The sequence below is a fragment of the Oncorhynchus gorbuscha genome, linkage group LG19 (assembly GCF_021184085.1).
Source record: "Oncorhynchus gorbuscha isolate QuinsamMale2020 ecotype Even-year linkage group LG19, OgorEven_v1.0, whole genome shotgun sequence".
NCBI classification, from domain to species: Eukaryota; Metazoa; Chordata; class Actinopteri; order Salmoniformes; family Salmonidae; genus Oncorhynchus; species Oncorhynchus gorbuscha.
This window is the reverse complement of record NC_060191.1, coordinates 17992412-18017066: the sequence shown is the minus strand read 5'-3', so window position 1 is coordinate 18017066 and position 24655 is coordinate 17992412. Positions and strand designations below refer to the sequence as shown.

Sequence of the window (24655 nt, the reverse complement as noted above, 5' to 3'; positions counted from 1 at the left end):
ATGGAGGAAAGCGACGACGACAGGGTTCGCAGCTACAGAAAGCTCAAGGACAGCCCCAAGTGTTTTTTGGGGGGGCACATGGAGCTGGCGGCTGAGCAGAGGGAAGAGCCAGAGACTATCTGGGAGGCAATGGCGAAGTTGGGTGAGAGTGAGATGAGAGGGATGTTGTGCAAGTGTGTTCTGCTCAACATCCGACCAGAGGATCCGGTTAGCAGTCTGGTGCAACCTGTGCCGGTTCCACGCTTATGGCTTCAAGTGCGCCTCTCCAGTCCAGAGCTTCCGGTGATGGTCCCCAGTCCAGAGCTTCCAACGACGGTCCCCAGTCCAGAGCGTCCCGACGGTCCGGTTCACGCATTCCTGCAGTCAGCTGTCACGCGGGACTAGGTGGGTGAGGAAGGAATCAGGCGCAGAGAGTTCCACTGGGAAAAAGTGCTCTTTAATATGGCACAAAAATAGACCAGCCCAACAACACAGGGCGCGGACAGTACATGTGACTACCCAAAAACACAGGGTGCCAAGTCCAGAAAATTACACACCTCTACCTAAATGCACACACGTAACACAAAGACAATCCCGCACAAAACAAGGGCGGGTACACGTACTTTAAATAAGGAAGCTCATTAAGCACATACAACAGGACACAGGTGAAACTATTAAGACAAAACAAACAGACAAACGAAAAAGGGATCGGTGGTGGCTAGTAGGCCGGTGACGACGACCGCCGAGCACCGCCCGAACAGGCAGGGGAGCCAACTTCTTTCACGCTCCTTCTAAACATACAGTTGAAGTCGGAAGTTTAAATACACTTAGGTCGGAGTCGTTAAAACTAGTCTTTCAACCAAACTACAAACTGTAGTTTTGGCAAGTCGGTTAGGACAGGCTCACTGTCCACCCTCCCTCCCAGAAGCTTGGAAGGGATGAGAGAGACAAGCCTATGGGTTCGTAGCTTCAACCCCACATCACACACACACCAATTGATGAATTGTATGCTGAATGTACAGTTTCATGTTAACAAACTATAGTTTTGGCAAGTCGTTTTTCCAACAATTGTTTACAGACAGATTATTTCACTTATAATTCACTGTATTACAATTCCAGTGGGTCATAAGTTTACATACACTAAGTTGACTGTGCCTTTAAACAGCTTGGAAAATTCCAGAAAATTATGTCATGGAATTAGAAGCTTCTGATAGGCTAATTAATATAATTTGAGTCAATTGGAGGTGTACCTCTGGATGTATTTCAAGGCCTACCTTCAAACTCAGTGCCTCTTTGCTTGACATCATGGAAAAATCAAAACAAATTAGCCGAGACCTCAGAACAAAAAAATGTTACCCCTCCACAAGTCTGGTTCATTCTTGGGAGCAATTTCCAAATGCCTGAAGATACCATGTTCATCTGTACAAACAATAGTTACCAAGTATAAACACCATCAGACCACGCAGCCGTCATACCGCTCAAGAAGGAGATGCGTTCTGTCTCCTAGTGATGAATGTACTTTGGTGCGAAAAGTGCAAATCAATCCCAGAATAACAGCAAAGGACCTTGTGAGATGCTGGAGGAAACAGGTACAAAAGTATCTATATCCACGGTAAAACGAGTCTTATATCTACATAACCTGAATGGCCGCTCAGCAAGGAAGAAGCCACTGCTCCAAAACCGGCATAAAAAGCCAGACTACGATTTGCAACTGCACATGGGGACAAAAGATTGTACTTTTTGGAGAAATGTCCTCTGGTCTGCTGAAACAAAAATAGAACTGTTTGGCCATAATGACCATCGTTATGTTTGGAGGAAAAAGGGGAGGCCTGCAAGCCGAAGAACACCATCCCAACCGTGAAGCATGGGGGTGGCATTATCATGTTGTGGGGGTGCTTTGCTACAGGTGGGACTGATGCACTTCACAAAAAAGATGGCATCATGAGGTAGGAAAATTATGTGGATATATTGAAGCAACATCTCAAGACATCAGTCAGGAAGTTAGAGCTTGTTTGCAAATGGGTCTTCCAAATGGACAATGACCCCAAGCATACTTCTGAAGTTGTGGCAAAATGGCTCAAGGACAACAAAGCCAAGGTATTGGAGTGGCCATCACAAAGCCCTGACCTCAATCCTATACCAAATTTGTGGGCAGAACTGAAAAAGCATATGCGAGCAAGGAGGCCTACAAACCTGACTCCGTTACACCAGCTCTGTCAGGAGCTGGCTACCAAATACTAATTGAGTGCATGTAAACTTCTGACCCATTGGGAATGTGATGAAAGAAATACAAGCTGAAATAAATCGTTTTCTCTGCTATTATTCTGACATTTCACATTCTTAAACTAAAGTGGTTATCCTAGCTGACCTAAGGCAGGGCATTTTTACTAGGATTCAATTTCAGGAATTGTGAAAAACTGAGTTTAAATGTATTTGGCTAAGGTGTATGTAAACTTCCGACTTCAACTGTATCTCTAGCTTAAGCCGCCTCCAAAGTTGTTTAAGAGAATTTGGCTGTACGTCCAATAAAGCCCTTTTGTGGGGGAAAAGTCATTCTGATTGGCTGGAACTGGCTCCCCAGTGGGTGGGCATATGCCCTCCTAGGCCTACACATGGCTCTGTCCCAGCCCAGTCATGTGAAATCCATAGATTAGGGCCTAATGAATTAATTTCAATTGACTGATTTCCTTATCTGAACTGTAACTCATTAAAATCGTTTAAATTGTTGCATGTACATTTTTTTGTTCAGTATATTATACTTAGACATTTAGAAGAAGCAACTGAAGAAAGCAGCTAACTCTCTCCATTTCAGGTGTTCTGCTTCTTTCTGTAGCAGCTTTTGTCCAAATCATAAGGCAGTTGCCTCACCAGTTTACTGTATGTAATTACTGTGAAACCCCCTACCTCACAACCATGATTACATATTGATTTCATTACCTGTGACCAAATTGGCAGTGTTTACTTTTGTCTTTAATGCAGAAAAGTACTCCGTCAGGGGCATTTTGCACACCTGCATCTCTATCGAGCCACCCTCGTGGCGACAGGTATGGCCTTTTACTTAGAGTATGGATTGCTCATCGAGTCGCCCACTTTTGAATGCATCATTAACCTTTGCCCTCTGCGTAATGGAATAGGTCAAGTCACTAATTATGGTTTGAGATGAGTTCACCATGCTGGCGAGGATCAATCTGCCTTGTCTAATTAGCTTTAACTGGGCACTCAGTCACTACTGACTGGTGTAGAGTGGAGAGAGCTAAAGAAACAAATAGAAGAGATGTTGGTGCCATAAAACTGTCTCTTCAAGTAGCTGTCCAGTGTTTCCAGATCTCTATGAAATATAATCTATAATTAATGACAATATTTGTGAAATAGTATTCCTTCCAAAAAATCACAGTTAAATATGTTAAAAAGCAGCTTTTCAGTGTGTGGTGTGGGCATAACCCAACAACAGAATGGTGTGACCATGTACCGGTCAATCAAATATTCATGACAAGTAAACAGATGATTGGCCGGCTCAGCTAATGAGCCAATGAGTGGCATGATATCATCCTCTATGAGGAAATGGCAAGCATTTTTTAAACAGAGTTTAAGGAAGGATTTTTAAAGTGTTTTTTTTCTCTAATTTATGCTTTTGGCCAGTTGTCATACCCAATAACATTATTTGGGTATGGGTTAGCAGATTATGAGCTTTTTAAGGTGAGATTTTCACTGGACAGTTATTTTCAGTCCAATTGTAAATGGTGGCAATATAAAAGTTGGCAGGAGTTCATTTTGTACTGTAGACATAAGGATGTCCATCTCCTTCTCCAGGGCAGTAAAGCTGATACTAAGATAAGGTCCAAGACTAAGGGGTTGTTGGCAGTAGCAAGGTTAGATTTGATCTGTGTGATGGTGGGATTTGGAAAGACTGACTAGAATAATAATTTGGTGGGTGCTTATAGTTGTCCTATTTCACAGATGTACAATTGTGTATTGGAAATGTGTTTTTTGCTTATCTCAACTCCCCCTGAGAGTAAGGTCAAGGCCAGAGTCGGCCATTATCAATGGCGACCCTGAAGCAATTAGCGTTAAGTGCCTTCCTCAAGGCCACAGACAGATTTTTCACCTTGTCCGCTCAGGGATGCAAACTAGTGACCTTTCGGTGACTGGCCTAATGCTCTAACCACTAGGTTACCTGCTCTACCCAAACCACAATAATCAAGGAATTCCATCTACCCTGTTTAAAGCACTACAATATTTGACAATATTTGGAAGTTTTTCCAAAGTTATTTTGCAATAATAATTATTGCTATGTAGATATGGTTTGTTTAGCGTTATGAAAATTGGTGGTATCACGTAACATCATTGTGTTCTTTGGCTTTGCCAAGAATATTGTCTGATTGAAGATCCAGGATTCGACTTTGCCTGGCTACCCAGACTCCTTGCTCCGGCTAAAGGCTACGCCAATCTCATCCCCAAGCATTCCATGTGTGTTTTGGTAAAATGACGGCCATTAAGTGGGAGTTCCCTGAGACGCCCCTACCGCTCCCCAACCACCCAACCTTGGAGGTGTCTCTAGGATCAGGACAGCTATTTGTTGTCTGGTCTCGTGTCTCACACTGAGGTGACTCCAGGATTGGACATTGTCCTGCCAAGCGCAATGTGATGGTTTCATAGGCTTTAGTTTAAACCCATTGCCAGTCTGACAGAGCAAATGACAGATTATGTCCCTGTATTACCACCACAGTAACCAGTACCAACTTGTGTCATCATAGCCCATTAAGAGGATACTACTTTTATCTAATCAGCTAATCTGCAATCAGCACAATTGAGTTGACCAGTGGTGTAAAATAGGTTATAATACAAATTGAATGAGAAACGTAGCCTATCGGTCCACAATGACCTAAGACATGAATCTGTGGTCTTCCATCATGTAATCCTCTTGTTTTTGCTTGTCATGATATACAGTACTCTTTCACCTAGATCTGCATATAGGCTGTGTTTGCTCAGGCAGCCCAATTCTGATATTTTTTCTCCACGATTTGGTCTTTTGACCAATCACATTAGATCTTTTCATATCAAATATTTTTCAGAGCTGATCTGATAGGTCAAAAGACCAATTGGTGATAAATGGATCAGAATTGAGCTGCCTATGTAAACGCAGCCTTACACAGGCAGACAAATTGATATTTTTGTCACAAATTAGTATTTTGACCATTTAGAGCCCATAATTGGGCAAAAGATCAGAATTGGTCTGCATGTGTAAACGCAGCCTAACAATCTTCAATTGAGAACTTGGGTTGATCATCATTAGGAGCACTAAATATTTTACTGGGCGAGATGCCAGGGTTTTCGCCTAGAATTTTCCATAGTTCAACAAATTAGAGAAGAAGCAATCTCTCGTGGAAAGGCAATGTGACATAACTGATATCTTAACATTTGTCAAAAGGAAGGATGAGATGAATAACGAGCAACGGTAGTTCCGGTGCTTTGGTTCTGGCACTAGTCATTTGGACGTATCAGTTTTGGGTGGTGCTTAATTTGGGGGTGGGGATTTCAAGAAATCAATCAACCAAAATGTATTTATTAAGTCCTTCTTACATCAGCTGATATCTCAAAGTGCTGTACAGAAACCCAGCCTAAAACCCCAAACAGCAAGCAATGCAGGTGTAGAAGCACAGTGAGGGGTGGCCAGTCCTCTTCTGGCTGTGCCGGGTGGATATAACAACATGGCCAAGCTGTTCAAATGTTCATAGATGACCAGCAGGGTCAAATAATAATAATAATAATAATAATCAGTGGTTGTCGAGGGTGCAACAGGTCAGTACCTCAGGAGTAAATGTCAGAGTACCTCTACCGCTCTTGCCTGCTCATTCATTCAGAGTTGAAAACAGCAAGTCTGTGACAGGTAACACATCCGGTGAACAGGTCAGGGTTCAATAGGCGCAGGCAGAACAGTTGAAACTGGAGCGGCAGCACGGCCAGGTAGTCCTGAGGCATGGTCCTAGGGCTGAGGGAGGGAGAATATACTTAAATTCACACAGGACACCGGATAAGACAGGAGAAATACTCCAAATATAACAGACTGATCCTAGTCCCCCGACACAAACTACTGCAGCATAAATACTGGAGGCTGAGACAGGAGTGGGCGGGAGACACTGTGGCCCCATCCGAGTATAGCCCACAAAGATCTCTCCTAGGGACGGCATGGAAGAGCACCAGTAAGTCAGTGACTCAGCCCCTGTAATAGGGTTAGAGGCAGAGAATCCCAGCGGAGAGAGAGGAACCGGCCAGGCAGAGACAGCAAGGGCGGTTCATTGCGCCAGTGCCTTTCCGTTCACCTTCACACTCCTGGGCCAAACTACACTCAATCATAGGACCTACTGAAGAGATGAGTCTTCAATAAAGACTTAAAGGTTGAGACCGAGTCGGCGTCTCACATGGGTAGGCAGACCATTCCATAAAAATGGAGCTCTACAGGAGAAAGCCCTGCTTCCAGCTGTTTGTTTAGATATTCTAGAGACAGTAAGGAGGCCTGCGTCTTGTGACCATAGCGTACATGTAGGTACTCCAAATCGGAAAGATGGGTAGGAGCAAGCCCATGTAATACTTTGAAGGTTTAGCAGTAAAACCTTGGAATCAGCCCTTGCCTTAATAGGAAGTGTAGAGAGTGCTAGCACTGGGGTAATATAATCAAATGTTTTGGTTCTTGTCAAGATTCTATCAGCTGTGTTTAGCACTAACTGAAGTTTATTTAGTGCTTTATCCGTGTAGCCGGAATGTAGGGCATTGTAGTAGTCTAACCTAGAAGTGACAAAAGCATGGATTAATTTTTCTGCATCATTTTTGGACAGAAAGCTTCTGATTTTTGCAATGTTACTTAGATGGAAAAACGCTGTCCTTGAAACAGTCTTGATATGTTCGTCAAGAGAGATCATGGTCCAGAGTAACGCCGAGGTCCTTCAGTTTTATTTGAGACGACTGTACAACCATCAAGATTAATTGTCAGATTCAACAGAAGATCTTTGTTTTTTGGGACCTAGAACAAGCATCTCTTTCACAGCCATCCACTTCCTTATGTCTGAAACAGGCTTCCAAGGAGGGCAATTTTGGGGCTTCACCATGTTTCATCAAGATGTACAGCTGTGTCATCCGCATAGCAGTGAATGTTAACATTATGTTTCCAAATGACATCACCAAGAGGTAAAATATGTAGTGAAAACAATAGTGGTCCTAAAACGGAGCTTTGAGGAACACCGAAATGTACAATTGAATTGTCAGAGGACAAACCATCCACAGAGAAACTGATACCTTTCTGACAGATAAGATCTAAACTAGGCCAGAACTTGTCCATGTAGACCAATCAAAGGGCATCTGACACAATTACACAAGATTTTGTTCTGCGTTTGAGATTAGGGATGAGGAAAAATAATTGTCAGATTTCTGCACATCTAACTTTAATTCAAATAAAGCATAGTATGAAATTCCATGAAGATGAAACAAATGTCCTCCCCCAAAACTATTTGAGAGAGCTTAGAGAGAAGCTTAGAGTGAGCTGGGTAGAGAACACATTGTGACAACACAATCGTCCTTGAGAGTAGTTAGGTTATCCCACGGCTCATCCAAAAATCATACACAACGCACAACAAGGCATGCACACACACGCAAATACACACACACACACACACACACACACACGCAAATACACACACACACACACACACACACACACACACACACACACACACACACACACACACACACACACACACACACACACACACACACACACACACACACACACACACACACACACACACACACACACACACACACACACACACACACACACACACACACACACACACACACAGCATCTGTTGGGTTTTCATCAGGATAATCAGCTATCTGTATTCCCCCCCATAGACCACATCTGGCACAGTACTAAAGTCGACCTCAACCTACAGGGAGAAATAATTAAAGGTATGTTAATGACAGTAATAACCATATCAGTGTACTCCTTTCATATCCCAGCAAGTCAAACTGTCTAATTCAATGTCTCTAGATGATACGTCCTGATCGATATAAATCCCCTACAATACCTTCTCCTGCCACTAGCTGTTTAGCATTCTTTATAACTAATGATTTACTAAATACTTTACACACGTTTTTGCTGAACCCATACCTTTCTACGCAATAATTAAACATCTTAACGTTTTGAAAATGTGTCTGTACCTTGGAATGCTGTAGATTTGTACACTTCCTTAGTATCCCTCATCTAAAAGTGCATCAAACAACGTTACGTAAGCTAATGTTACTCATTGACTGGTTTTACCTTGAACTCAGGGCATCAACACTATCTAGTCAAAAAATGGTTGAGTGCTATGTGCACACCTCTCTCTCTCTCTCTTGAAAAGTCCATCCATGTGTGGATGGGAGCCAGATGTGTCTGAAGACATGCAAGTGTTAGCAGAATGAAAGGTCAAGGGTCACAGACAACAGCTGACTAGGATGATAGTGGCATATGGTGACGGACACTAGACATTTAACCAGAGGCCCCACCAACCCACCTTTGGCCACCTGAATTAATATGTTTTTGCCCCATTTCACAAGTAACAATTCATAATCCTATGCTGTAATAAAGAACCTATTAGTGATATTGATTAAACTGATATCAAATAAGTTAGAGATATATATTTAATATTTGTTAATGAATATTGTAGTAAGGTAATTTCCGATTTAAATAAATTGACTTTCACTATGAACGTGACTTCAAAGGAAACCCTGTAATTATTTGCATGCATCCTTGTCACATCGGACCTTTGCATCCCACGAGGATGTGGGAGACATCTCCATGTGACTCGGCATGTTTTTTTCTCTCCAGGAATCCCAAAAGAATATACCCCACACTATCTCCCACCTCAAAATCAACCAAGGAAAAGTTTCTTAACTCTATCGTCGCCAGCTTTGATTGACTCTAAACTCCCCACCAGACTGCACCTTTATGGGTCATACTTACCAAAGTAAGTACAAAATGGTAAATGTTACTTTCTTCATCATATTTCACACATCAGACAATATTTCCAGTTAAATGGATTGGTTTAGCATAAGCACAACTTTGATCCAGGGATGACAGTGAATACACACATCTCGATTTGTTTCCCATAAATGATGAAAGAAAAATGGATTTGTTACATACCGTGATGTGCGCGTGCTGATGGCATAGAAGTCAGGCGCAGGAGAGTGAACTTGGTATAAACGGAGCAGTTTAATGAATATACAAAAACTCCGAAAACCAAAATATACAAAGTAAAATAAGGGGATGCAAAACACCAGAACATAATAATATATAATATAATAATAATAATATATGCCAAAGCTTTTAAAACTTACAGTCATGTGTGGATGGGTGGTCCCGGGGATTGAACCCACTACCCTGGCGTTACAAGCGCCATGCTCTACCAACTGAGCTACAGAAGGACCATAACTTGCACCAAACATACAACAAACAATCACCGACAAGGACATGAGGGGAAACAGAGGGTTAAATACACAACATGTAGTTGATGGGATTGGAACCAGGTGTGATGGAAAACAAGACAATACCAATGGAAAATGAAAAATGGATCAGCGATGGCAAGAAGGTCGGTGACGTCGACCGCCGAACGCCGCCCGAACAAGGAGAGGGACGGACTTCGGCGGAAGTCGTGACACATACATTCAATATGTTTGTTTCAAACAAACTAGCAGTTAAAGACATTTTTACAAATCTATTAAAAATGAAAAGCTGAAATGTCTTGAGTCAATAAGTATTCAACCGCTATGTTATGGCAAGCCTAAATATGTTCAGGAGTAAACATTTGCTTAGCAAGTCACAAATAAGTTGCATGGACTCCCTCTGTGTGCAATAATAGTGTTTAATATGATTTTTCAATGACTACCTCCTCTCTGTACCCGATACATACAATTATTTGTAGGGTTCCTCAATCAAGAATTTCAAACATAGATTCAACCACAAAGAACAGGAAGATTTTCCGATTTCTCGCAAAGAAGGTCACCTATTGGTAGATGTGTAAAAAAAGCAGACATTGAGTATCCCTTTGAGCATGGTGAAGTTATTAATGGCACTTTGGATGCTGTATCAATACACCCAGTCACTACAAAGATACAATCATACTTCCTAAGTCGCCGGAGAGGAAGGAAACCTTACAGGGATTTCCCCATGAGGCCAGTGGGTGACTTTAAAACAATTCCAAAGTGTAATAGCTGTGATAGGAGAAAACTGAGGATGGATCAACAACATTGTAGTTACTCCACAATACTAACCTAAATGACAGAGGGAAAATAAGGAAGCCTGTACATAATAAGAATATTCCAAAACATGCATCCTGTTTGCAACAAGGCACTAAAGAAATACTGCAAAAAATATTGCAAAGCAATTCACTTATTGTCCTGAATACAAAGTGTTATGTTTGAGGCAAATCCAATGCATCACATTACAGAGTACCACTCTCCATATTTTCAAGCATAGTGATGACTGCATCATGTTATGGGTATGCTTTTAATCGTTAACGATGGGAGATTTCCTGATTTAAAAAATGGAATGGAGCTAAGCACTGACAAAATTCTAGAGGGAAACCTGGTTCAGTCTGCTTTCCACCAGGTACTGGGAGATTAATTCACCTTTCACCAGGACAATAACCTAAAACACAAGGTCAAATCTACACTGGAGCTGCTTACCAAGAAGACAGTGAATGTCCCTGAGTGGCTGAGTTACAGTTTTAAGTTGAATCTTCTTGAAAATCTATGGCAAGACCTGAAAATGGTTGTTTAGCAATGATCATCAAACTATTTGAATTTTGAAAAGAATAACGAGTAAATGTTGCACAATCCAGGACTCACAGCTGTAATTGCTGCCAACAGTGCTTCTATAAAGTATTTTACTCAGGGGTGTGAATATTTATGTAAATGAGATATTTCTGTATGTAATTTTCAATAAATGTGCAAACATTTCTTAATACGTGTTTTCACTATGTCATTATGGGGTATTGTGTGCAGATGGGTGAGAAAAAAATCTATTGAATCCATTTTGAATTTAGGCTGTAACACAACAAAATGTGGAATAAGTCAAGGGGTGTGAATACTTTCTGAAGGCACTGTAAACAAAGATCTAAGTACATATGTTCTCATCTTCCTTGCATCCTTTTTGATGATAAAGAATATTGTTCCTAGAAGGATACACTCAGTATCTTCTTCATCTATTGCAAGTGTGTTTTATTTCTATCTAACCAATTATAAAGTTCAGCAATACCTAACTCCATTCCCTAATTCAGTTAATTGCCCAATTCAGAATTGACTGCTTGTCACTACCACCTAGGGACTTGTTCTGAGAAGGATATAGAAGGTGTTAGACAATATGGCAAAAGAAATGCACATAGCCTATCAGAAGGTAAGGTGGAATTATTACGATATTGCTCATACCTAATCCTTTCCTATCCACATTAAATATTGAGTGGAAGGGACAAGGGGTTAATTTGGTACTAAGAATGTGTCTCTACATCAGGGTTAGGTAACCAGATTCAGCCAGGTGGCTCCGATTTTATCGGAGTGCATGGTTGGGGGGCCAGGACATAATTATAATAATTTATACACTGCAAATGAACCACAACTAAGCCCAAAAATAAATGTTTGAAAATAACCATTTCATGCCTTTTTTATTTGTGGGAATGCTTGGGAACAGATTTCCTAAATGAAACACATTTTTAGCTAAATTCCTGGTGATTTTACACTCTTTTTTTAACGAAAAAGTTCAATCTCCCCAAAAAAACACACATTTGCGGGCCTGTTTTGGCCCGTGGGCCACCTGCTCTGCATGGTGTGTAGTCAGGCAGTCTATTTAAAAATAATTACCTGAGTATCATCTCTCCTAGCTGTTGCTCTTTTGAAGACTACAATCAGATGACACAATCAGATGACAGAATGGCTTCTGAGCCGGACGAGACACAGGACTAAGATCGCAGTGGTGTGTGGCTCCGGCCTGGGCCTGCTCGCTGATGGTGTTACCAACAAACAGATCTTCCCTTACACAGATATCCCCAACTTCCCGGTCAGCACAGGTGAGAGGACGTCACTGTCACAAACATATAATGTGTCATGATAATATTGATATGAGACTAATGATAGTATAATGTAGTCTCCACCCAGCAACCCCCCCTTTGACAATTTAATAGGCAACGCCTCTCTGTCAACATCACTTCACCCCAATTAACTTGTTCATTGATTCTCCCAAACATCAGGTGAACCTGACTAGTGCTCTTATTTATGCACAGCAGAGGAATGTCCATTTTCCCTCAATGGCTAAGTAGTTTATTGTTTACTTGCTGAAATGCATTTGGGATTTCTGTGTGTGTTTGTCAAAATGTTGCTTGGCTTAACAAATCATAACCAGCTATCGGGAATATGAACCAAGAATGAATAACTACGCCCCATGAATAAAATATTATAACTGGAGTAAAAATAGGCCCTAATATCTTCCACATGGAATTCTTATTAGAATCTCATGGACATATTTAAATATTCATCATGTGGAGGTGAATATTAAATGTCTGCGTAAGCGCTCAAATGTTCAGTTTCCTATTATTATGAGAGGAATGTGGGTCTTTGGCTTTGCAGAAAAGTTTTTGTGTTTTGGACAACAATTAGCATCATAAATAAACAAATGGGAAGCCTAGAAATAACATTATTTGACAATCATCATTAGACAGAGCTGACATTTTTTAAATTATCTTCACTTCTGGTTTGGTTTGTGTTGCAGTCTTTCCAATTGTCTTCTGGTTAATTTAAGCTTGTCAGAGAGAAGAAGCCCATTGAAAACACTAATCGATGTTCAAGTGCAGCACTAGACTTCTTGTTTTTAGGTAAATTAAATGGAGAGCATAATGATTGGCAGACATTCTAAATGAGACAATACTAATATTGGTGTTTGCCTGTGAACAGGTGCGATGCTGTGTGAACCTGTAACAGCAAACAAATCAAAGAAAATGTGCCTATCCAATAACCTGTAAAAACATAGGGTCAGATGTAATCAAATCCACACAACATAATACATAGCAGTTTCCAAATAAAGGCTCACATAACCAAGTTAATGCAGCAATGGAATGGATTCTGAAGTAACTTCAATGGACAGAGTAATAACTGACACCATCCTCCACCTATAAACTTCCCTCGGCCATCCATCAACCTCTGACGGAGGAGAAGAAAGTCACTTCTCTAAACAATGTTGTAATTATTCAGGTCCTATCTCACTACGCAGCACTTTTCCACAAATTGCCTCTGATTTAACTCAGGATCAAATGAACATAATCTCCATACCACCGAACACAACTCTGCTGTAGTCTCAGCCATCATCCATCCCCACTATAAAGAAGGGTACTAAACAGACAATGACAGTTGACATTTGTCAGCGGATGACTTACACTTTTATTTCACTAGCACAGATACTGTTCCTACACTGCATGCTCTACTGAGTACGACAGTGCATTCGGGTAGCATTCAGAACCCATGACTTTATCCACATTTTGTTACGTTAAGGCCTTATTCTAAAATGGATTAAATTAAATGTTTTCCTCATCAATCAATACACAATACTCCATCATGACAAAGCAAAAACGGGTTTTTAGCCATTTTTGCTAATTCATTCAGAATAAAAAACAGACACCTTATTTACATAAATACTGATTGCTATGAGATTCAAAATTGAGCTCAGGTGCATCCTGTTTCCATTGATCATCCTTGAGATGTTTCTACAACTTGATTGGAGTCGACCTGTGGTAAATTCAATTGATTGGACATGATTTGGAAAGGAACACACGGGTCTATATAAGGTCCCACAGTTGACAGCGCATGTCAGAGCAAAAACCAAGCCATGAGGTTGAAGCTATCTGGGGAACGGTACCAAAAAATGTCTGCAGCATTGAAGATCCCCCAAGAACACAGTGGCATTACACCACTTTGTCAAGGGGTCAAGGGGTCTGAATACTTTCCCGAATGACTTTATATAGCCTATGTGTGATCTATGTGAGATTATAAACCGAGTGGTTCAAGCCATGAATGCTGATTGGGGCGGCAGGGTAGCCTAGTGGTTAGAGCGTTGGACTAGTAACCGGAAGGTTGCAAGTTCAAATCCCCAAGCTGTCAAGGTACAAATCTGTCGTTCTGCCCCTGAACAGGCAGTTAACCCACTGTTCCTAGGCCGTCATTGAAAATAAGAATTTGTTCTTAACTGACTTGCCTAGTTAAATAAAGGTAAAATAAAATAAAAAATAAAAATTAGCTGAAAGCTGTGGTATTTTTAAGCAATAAGGCACGAGGGGGTATGTTATATGGCCAATATACCACGGCTAAGGACTGTTCTTAGGCACAACGCATTGCAGAGTAAATGGACACAGCCCTTAGCTGTGGTATATTGGCCATATACCATACCCCCTCGTGCCTTATTGCTATTATAAACTGGTTACCAACGTAATTAGAGCAGTAAAAGTAAATGTTTTGTCATCCCCGAGAGATACAGTCTGATATACCATGGCTGTCAGCCAATCAACATTCAGAGCTCAAACCACACACTGGTATGGCAAAAACATTTGTTTTTACTGTTCTAATTACATTGGTAACCAGTTTATAATAGCAATAAGGCACCTCAGGGATTGATGGGTTATGGCCAATACACCATGGCAAATGGCTGTTTCCAGGCACGCCACATTGAGTCGTGCTTTAGAACAGCCCTTAGCCGTGGTATATTGGTCATATAGCACACTTCCTCTGGCCTTATTGATAAAATATAGGCTTTGGGATCTGTTCTATTATTTATTTTCAAATGCAAACATACTTATCTTATTCATATTCCATAACCCATGCATTTTGAATATCTACTACAGCATATGGTGGATAGGTCCCATTGTATGTAAGTAAGTACACAGTTGTCACGTCTGCTCCTGCTCCTGTACGACGTCGCCAGAATACTAACCACCGGTCCTGGGATTCATCATTATGCACACCTGACACTCATCATTATACACACCTGTGAATCATTATGATTCACACCTGGACTCCATTACATTCATCATCTCCTCCCCTTTATATGTCACTCTCCCATTTTCTCTCACCAGTTGGTATTGTTCTTGTGTATCAGCGTACTGTCTTATGTTAGTGGCATATTATTGGTTATGTTGTTTTATTAAAATGTTTCACCTGCTTCCAACTCACTGCCCCGTCATTACGACAGTGGTCCATGCAGAGTATATTTCAATACAGCAGTAGTATTTGACTTCTATAGGACTCTCTCATGCGTGGAGTATGAACAACACAAATCGGACATCTTCTGTGAAATTAAACATCAATAAAACATGGATTCACAGTTTGTGTTTACTAACCCTACATGAGACATGCTGTATCACTAACCTCCCGTGACAGAATATACTTGTGTTCTGTGTCCTTCGCAGTCCTGGGTCATGAGGGCTGTCTGGTATTCTAAAAGGCAAGTCCTGCATCTTCATGCAAGGAAGATTCCATCTCTACAAGGGCTATTCACTCTGTAAGGTAAGTCCAAGTAGAGTATCTGACCAATGAACAGGTAATCTATGCCATTTAGCAGATTATTTTATTCAAAGTGACTTGCAGTCATGCAAGCATACATTTTATGTATATGGGTGGTCCCAGGAATCAAACCCACTACCCTGATATTACAAGATGCACGCTCTACCAACTGACTTACACACTGAGCTACGAAAGGCCCCATATGTTATCTATCTATCTATATTACTTTATTTAAGCTACATTTTAAACATCCAACATTAAGACATTTGCTATACACTACTAGTCTTTCTACTCTTTTACCTTGCTGCTCTACCCTTTCCTTTGAGATCAGGGAAACATCAGATTATTTTAACCATCAATATCCATAGCCTCCATGGATTCAACCCAGTCCCTGCTCATCTATGACCCTTACACATTTCCACTACGGTGCCACTGGATGTTTTGAAATATTCATCACCAGTGTGTGCGCTTTGCTTATATTAGCCATCATAAAGAAGGAAAAGAGTGAAACAAAATGGGTCCTTTCTTTTGTGTGCTATGCTAAAAACTCTCCATTGTGGCTCAACAAGGTCATGTTAACTGAAGGAGCACTCCTCCTATTTGTATAACAGAGAGTGGCTGGCATCTCCGGCCTTGGCCCATTAACTTTCTGTCACAATCAGGAAAGTGGTAGGCAGGAAGACGATAGCTGAAACCAGCCTGGGAACTGCTGACTCTGCAGAAGGCTGTATATTTTAACAAAGTTTAGGACAGGGTCGCCATTGATCTGGGCCTTTTTTCTTAAAAATATCCCTGGCAGCAATGAGGTCATTGTTGGGTCATTCGGTGTGAATTGAACAAAATGTCAATGAAATGTAGTATTTTTCAGAAACTAGTACAAATGAATGTCATTTAAGAATGAAGCCATTTTCTCAAACAGCTTGTAAGGATGTTGGACCAAATGTGGAGTGGATGAGAGGTATGTACCAACAGTCGTTCACCTGTGTTGTGACGCTTGTCTTATTTGTATATAAAAGTATTTCAATGTAGCAACTTCCTATATGTAGGTTTTTGCTTGGTCACGACTTACAGACCCAATCAACCAGTGAATCAGTTGTAACACTGCGTATTTATGTCACTCCAGAGTTACATGAGTCCTTTCCTTCCACTGTTTTGGTTAAGAGAACATAAATGCAATTGAATGTGACCACAGAGGAGGGCTTAGGTTACAGCCTCGCCATTGGACATACAGAAGCATCTTACACCGCAAGAGGCTTTGGTGACAGTTTATAGGGAGACAGAAAGAACAACAGACCAAATGATGCCCTCTAGATCAACGTCTTATCACCTATGGGCTGTTTCTCTATTCTGACATCCACAATATTGTTTTCACCTGTCAATTCTGTTCAGATCAGAGTAGATGTAGGTGAGGACCCAAAGGAGAGGAAGTAACTTTACACTCTTGAGATGCAGCCCATAGGTGAGTACTGTCACAGTTAGGGTTGCAAAGGGACGGGATATTATTGGAAACTTTTGAAGTTTACCATTAAACTACCAGAATTTTGGTTTCTTTTAATTATTTTATGTAATCTGTCACAAGAAATCTAGTGGCACTTTTGGGTACTTAAGATTATCACAGGTGTCTGTGGCCCCTGTGTGGCCATATCACGTATAATTTTACAATTGTAAAAAATAAAAATAAAAGACTAATCTGTAAAACAGTATCCTATAAACCATGAATTTAGTTTCCCCTTGTGGCTCAATTGGAAGAGCATGGGTTGTGGATTCGATTCCCATGGGGGACCAGTACGAAAAAGTATTACAATTTATCCACTCACTACTGTAAGTTGCTATAAGACAATGTTTTGCCATCAAGCTGGCTGCAGTTGTGAAAAAAGTCAATAGTTGGAAGAGTTGCAGAGTTAATTGAAAATAATGCCATTGTTGATTAGATGCTTTTTTCATTCAGCTATTTTCTCTTGAACCATATGGTCTATCTACTAGACACTCATGAACAATATCAGCACAGATATAATAAATGAATCGTTTATATGAATACATTTTTTTGTTATTAATGTAAATTACCAAAGTTTACAATAGATTGCTATAGATTTGCTGCTAATTATTAACAAAATGACAGAACATTTCGGTAGCTTTGCAACCCTACTCATGGTAGATAGGTTTCCTATCTTGAGGGCTGACTGAGCATGCATCAAAACGTGTAAGGTGTTAGAGAACAACAGGTGTGATTAAAGTGGATGTTGGACCGCTTTCCTATGGCTCAGTACACCAGACAAGGCGACAAATCGATTTCTGCTCAATTTACCCAGGCACATGCAACCGATACAGCTGTGGTTTCAGCCTGCCATCTGCCCCCTCATTCTCTCCCTTCTTTTCTCTCTCTCTCTTCATTTCTCTTCCCCCGCCACCACAACCACACAATCTCACACACTATACTCTCATCTCCACACACCACTCCATGTCTTCCCTGTTCTGCTCCCTTTCTTTCCCAACATTACCGGACAGCAGTCCAGTATGTGTGACAGGGACACCAGGGTGTCCATACACTCCATCAGCCCAGGGACCCATCCGTGAGTCATTGTATCTGACACCTCCGACACCAACATCGCACCACTCTCACAAGACTTTACGTAAAGACAAAACAAATGCAGACATGTTGCAGCGAGAACTCAGTCAATATCAACAAGGCTGGTGATGTTACTCGTTTTCTACCAATTTTATATCTCCCTTTTCATACACTTTCTTTTATGATACACTTTTATCCGTGGGTTTTGACATCAAGTACATAGCAGAAAAGCAATATGGTTTTGTTTTGTTGAATCGCACTCACACTCACACAAGCGCTCTCTCTCTCCCTCCCTCCCCCTGATTTGCAATCAGGGTGTGAGCTGTTATCTCTCTCATCTCAGTGTGTCCGTATGAGATGCATGGCAAGGTTAATTAGCTGGCTTGCTTTGTTAGCCCTCCCTGACCTCCTCTCCCTCTGTGAGTGGTGCCTTTCATACAAACTGCTAGCATGCAGCTGGAGTTAGCCTTGGCGCTAGTTCTGTATTGTATAGTGGCTGTTATTGGAGCATACTGAGTGTTGTTGGGATGCATGTTTCACTCTGGTGAATAAACTTAAATGAACATATGTTTATTGCCGCACTGAAATACACTAGAAGTTTTTAATTTCCTGCATTTCAGGAAAGTTCTCCTGCAACAGAGTGATCAAATTAAGATCCAAATATGTACCTTATTGGGCATTTCTATATCAAGATCCTGAATTCATAAACCCCCCCCAAAGAGAAGTGTGTGTGAGACAGAGTTACAAGTCGTGGCTGCATGCTTGTGGCAGATTGTTTGCACATCTTGTGTATTACTGGTGCTGGAGATGACCAAGAATGGTCCAAGAGTTGTCCGAGAATAATGGTACAATAAAGTGTTGGTAGCATTCTCTTCACCTCTCACGTCATTTCCTCTCTTGTCTATTTCTCTCCCTCCCTTTCTCTCTAACTCCCTTCCTGTTGACTTGTCCATTCCTTTCTCCTCCCCTCCTTTACACTCATATCTTTCTCTTGAGTTCTCTCTCTGACTCTCTCCCCACCTATATTTCTCTCCTCTCATTCTCCATCCCCCTCCTCTTCTTCACCAGGTCACATTCCCGGTGGGGATCTTCAAGCTGTTGGGCGTGAAGACCCTCATTGTGACTAACGCCTCAGGAGGTCTGTGTCAGGACTTCAAAGTGGGCGACATCATGCTCATTAAGGACCACATTAACGTGCCAGGCTTCGCCGGCCAGCACCCTCTGTGCGGCCCCAATGATGAACGATACAGGGAGACAGAAAGATAGGGGTAGAGAGGGGAGGTAAGGAGAGAGGGAGAGGGTTGTGGGAGGGCACAGCACCCACTGTGCTGCTACAATGATGAACGATACAGGCAGAGAGATGGAGAGAGGCAGGGAAGAGGGACAGGGAGAGGGGTGGGTGGAATGGGCGGGGGAGAGTGAAAAATGTAGTACAGTCTGAAGCACAAAGGTGGGAGGAGAGATGGAAAGAGAGGGTTGCAGTCAGTGAGAGAACTGAAATAATCCCAGGAAGAGGAAGCAATACATAGCCTTCAAGTAATATACTTGCTCACATTTATTTTAACTAGGCAAGTCAGTTAAGAACCAATTCTTATTTACAATGACTGCCAAGGAACAGTGGGTTAACTGCCTTGTTCATGGACAGGTCAACAGATTTTTACCTTGTCAACTCTGAGATTCAATCTAGCAACCTTTCAGTTACTGGCCCAGCGCTCCAACCACTAGGCTACCTGCTGCCCGTATGTATTACATGGAACCTTTAATACATATTTTTCCTTTACAGCTCGGAGGTTGTAGATTCATGACAAATATACTGTATGTTGACTAGTAAAGTGATTTCCAAGCATTGTGCTCAGAGAGCTACAGGTAACTGCCAAAATAATGGAAACTCTTGAGTAAATGAGGAATACAAAGTATATTGAAAGCAAGTGCTTCCACACAGGTGTGGTTTCTGAGTTAATTAAGCAATTAACATCCAATCAGGCTCAGGGTCATATAGAAAAATGCTTTCAGACTATTATTTTGGATACCGTGGCTCTGTCCCAATAGGATGACATGGCCCCCATCCACAGGACACGAGTGGTCGGTCACTGGATAGTTTGATTAGCATGAAAATGATGTAAACCGCGTGTCATGGCATTCTCAGTCACCAGATCTCAACCCAATTAAACACTTAAGGGGAATTCTGTAGCAGTGCCTGAGACAGCGTTTTCCACCACCATCAACAAAACACCAAATGATGGAATTTCTCGTGGAAGAATGGTGTCGCATCCCTCCAATAAAGTTTCAGACACTTGTAGAATCTATGCCAAGGTGCATTGAAGCTGTTCCTGCTCGTGGTGGCCCAAAACCCTATTAAGACACTTTATGTTGTCTTTATGTTGGCAGTTGCCTGTATTCTCTGTATATTTTCATATTACTGTATTATATTACAGTATTATTCATATTATTAATAGTAGCAGATTATTGGTAGATTAGGAGAGATGCATTGCAATAGTATTCACTCCATTTGTCCCATCAATAAGCCAGTATTGTTTGGGCTGTGCTCTGCTCCAGGTTTGGGATCCGGTTCCCCTGCATGTCAGATGCCTACAGTAAGGACCTGAGGAATCTAGCTCTGGATATCAGTCATGAGCTGGACTATACCAACTTTGTGCGGGAAGGGGTGTACTGCATGGTGAGCGGGCCCAACTTCGAGACCATCGCTGAGACACGCATGTTGCAGGTTTTGGGGTGCGACTCTGTGGGTGAGTGGAGACAACACAGGCCTACGAGGTACAACCACAAACAGATTTTCATCACCAGAACTGGCTATGACATGAGCGAAAAATTACAATTAATGTTAGGAAATTTTCAATTAAAGTTTAAAGAGACAATAGCTAGATATTTACTATAACTTGTGGTTCAAAATGCTGGATCAAGATCAAGCATCTTTTCAGGAAGGGGATATTTTATCAGAGCCAAGTGACCACCAGCCCACAACATGGTTTAACAACGATATAAACACAGACGAGGCTTGCTCACTCTCCTTTTCCCCTTTCTAGTTCATTAACACTGCTCTAATTGGACCTCCCTCGTAAAAAAAAAAACCCTGCTGAGCTCGTTAATAAATGATGGCGCTAGCTCTGCTAACAGAGCCACCGCATGCTAATTAACTTAGCGATTAGGTCAACAGATAACCCAACAGGCTGCTACATGCTGTGATGCTAATTGGTCTGATGATTTGATCCCAGATCAAAATACAACACAAACAAATATCCGTAACAATGGACAGTGGGCAGAACTAACGCATGACCTCTTTCATTATCCACTCCCCCTAAGAACATGTATTTTGACGACTTGTTACCTTAAGAGCTTGTTGTTGTTGTTGTTGTAGCCAAGCGATGACAAAGAAAAGCGTTTTTGGTTCCTTGTTTTGGTGACCTATTGAGTTATTACTCCTGTGAGTGTGTTCTTAGTCCAGTTCAGGTCTGCCAATCCATCATTTTCTATATGCTGTTTTTTCTTTACCTTGCTTGAGTTTCAGCTTAGTGGAGGCTCTGTTTGAGTTATTGAATCTGTTGGTTTAATAAGAATTTTGAATTCATATGCTTTCTGGTTATGCCTGTAAAACATGTTTTGTCGTTGTATTCGTACAAGTGTAAATTGTATCCATGTTTTTATCATTGTTTTAATGATGTGTGAGATCTGGCCCGTGTTCCCATTAAATACTAACAGTGGGAATGGGACCAAAGCTCAGGGAATGGGACCAAAGCTGGGAATGGGACCAAAGCTCAGGGAATAGGACCAAAGCTCAGGGAATAGGACCAAAGCTCAGGGAATAGGACCAAAGCTCAGGGAATGGGACCAAAGCTCAGGGGACAGTACACAGAGGGGGTTATTAATGATGCAGAATAGTATAACCACTTCTCCACACACACACATACACACAACCATGACCCAGTGCCACCCACAACCCTGTTGGATATTTGGCCTTTTTTTTCTCTCTGCCCCTCCCCTCACCCTCATGTCCCTGTCTGCACTCCCCATCCCCTTTCCTCTACCCCCTTAGGCATGAGTACGGTCCTAGAGGTAGCAGTGGCCAAGCACTGTGGCCTGAGGGTCTTTGGTCTCTCACTCATCTTATTGCTGTATATCGTTTTATGTACCTTATCTGCACACACTGTGAACAGCTCAGCGTATCTATTCTGTCATCTGTTGACTAGTTATTAAGTATGCTACAGGAGCATCTTAATGTATTCTTATTATCATTGTGAAGGTCTCCCTGGACTACAGCCGTGAGGAGAAGGTGAACCATTAGGAGGTCCTGGAGATCAGCAAGATGAGGGCGGAACTTCTGCAGATGATGCTTAACACACTTATCGCCCGCTCCCACCAGCTGGACGGGGGTATCAACGTCAACTAAAGGAGGAGTGGGATGGAGATAGAGAGACATACTCTAATGTTGAAGCACACTCTCTCACACACACAGACACACACAGAAATGTACACTGACATGTGCACACATACACACGTACATAACATTCACTGTGAATCTTTACCAAAATCAACCACCCATGATGAAAGAGTTAATTCAATAGTTTAATAAAATGTCCTAAAGTTGTTTTTTTACACAAGAACCAGTCTGTTAAATGTAAATGCTTATTTGATGATAGGGCACTAACATGAGAATATGTAATGCTCCTTTCTAACATCAGCTGAAGAGGTGCCACTACCAGTTGTACAACTGAACGCATGAATATCTTCCGCATTTAACCCAACCTAGGTATCCCCCTTTCCTTACCTAAGGATATTCAGAGAGAGAGAGAGAGATTATACATTAATTCCACAAAATGTTTTTCTCCCAAAAATAAGTGAGAAAAGCCTCCAATCAGAAAATATCATTTCCTGACAAATACTGGGCAAAAAGACATGCAACTGAACAAATATACAGGTGATGGTTATTTTCTCTTCAAATTCCTCCTGCTATTCAGAGCTAGTGACAGAAAAACCACGTCCTAGATTAATATAATTATACAGTGCTTTCTTCTTTGTTATCCCCTCACTGTTTAGAATGAGAATCAAACTATTATTTCTGTGCTTCATTGTGTTTACCACATAACACAAGTCTGTTTCATAGAGTTGATGAAAAAGGACTTATCATGCTTGACAACTACTGTGTTGCGCGTTAGTTAGTATGACTGCAAAAACAGTGAGAGCTCATGTAGAAATAATATGTTTGTTGTAAGAATTTACACAGCAACAGAAAAAAATGTACAGGAAAACTTGGTATCTTGCCAAAGCAAACACTCTGTTCACTGCCTTGCCTTGCCTTATAGTAAATCGAAGTGCATTCATCTATAAAGAAAACACTGCCATCTTTCACAGGGCTCCTCTGCCAATATGTGGTACCTTCTGCACTGTAGCGATAAGCTTGGAGAACACTGATGTGTTCCTAACAAGGTTTTCCCATTGTAAATATATAGATACATATAGAAATAAGCATACAGTAGATATAGATCATAGACAGACTTTTAGTGTGTTTATTTGTGTCTGTGTGTGTTCGTCAGTGCATGCGTGTGAATAGTGGGGCAGCAGGTAGACTAGGGGATAAGAGCGTTGGGCCAGTAACTGAAAGGCAGCTGGTTCGAGTACCCGAGCCGACAAGGTGAAAAATCTGCCGACGTGCCCTTGAGCAAGGCAATTCATCCTAATTGCTCCAGTAAATTGTTCTGAATAAGAGTGTCCGCTAAATAACTAAAATGTAGTGCACTTGTGTGTGTAAAAATGGGGTAAACCAAGGTTAAACCTACTCAGGGTCAGGCTCAAAGTAAACGTGGATATAATCACATTGGATATTCAGGAGTTCTGACCTTGTACATTGGCTAGTAATAGAGGAGACCGTAGAAGAAAAGTAGCCCTCCCCTGAGACAGTGCTCAGCTTGAAGAGACAATCATCACTCATTGTGTACAATAGACAAGACCAGGGTGGCTGATTCTGGTCATGCAGGGCCTCTGTTGTTACAGTCAGTCCAGGGCCCATATCCACAAAGTGTAGGATTGTGATCTAGGATCAGTTTAGACCTTTTTGATCATAAATAACAAGATTATATGGCCAGGTGGCTTTGTGTATACGGCTGAACTAACACATCTGATTGATCTAATCATTGTTGTGAGAGGAAACTAAAATACATATCTCCACCTTATTTCTGAGTATTTACATTTGCATGCAGAGCAAAGTGTACAATATCGGAGCAGTATGGTTGACTATTTAGTCCTGGGACCTGCTTAGCTGAGTGTAATATGAAGTAGCTAATACACTATTAGTAAACTAATCATAATATGAATCTCCTGCCATCCTTAAGACATCATTAAGATACATCAGTGGCTTTTCACACCCTGTTCATTTAGAAACTCTGTTATAAACTCCCCACAGAAATCATTCATGCTAACCTTGCAGGCCAAAACAAGGCCAGGGGGACAAGGCTTTCAATCTAAATCTTCCCTCTTGATTGTCATCCTCTCATGAGAATGAATAGTGCCAGGTTCCTCCTTGCCTTC

At 41.4% G+C, this 24655-nt stretch overlaps 1 pseudogene; it reads left to right on the top strand.

The window, feature by feature from the left end:
- LOC124006031 lies at positions 1–23044 on the top strand (annotated as a pseudogene).
- The last annotated feature ends 1611 nt before the right edge of the window (positions 23045–24655 follow it).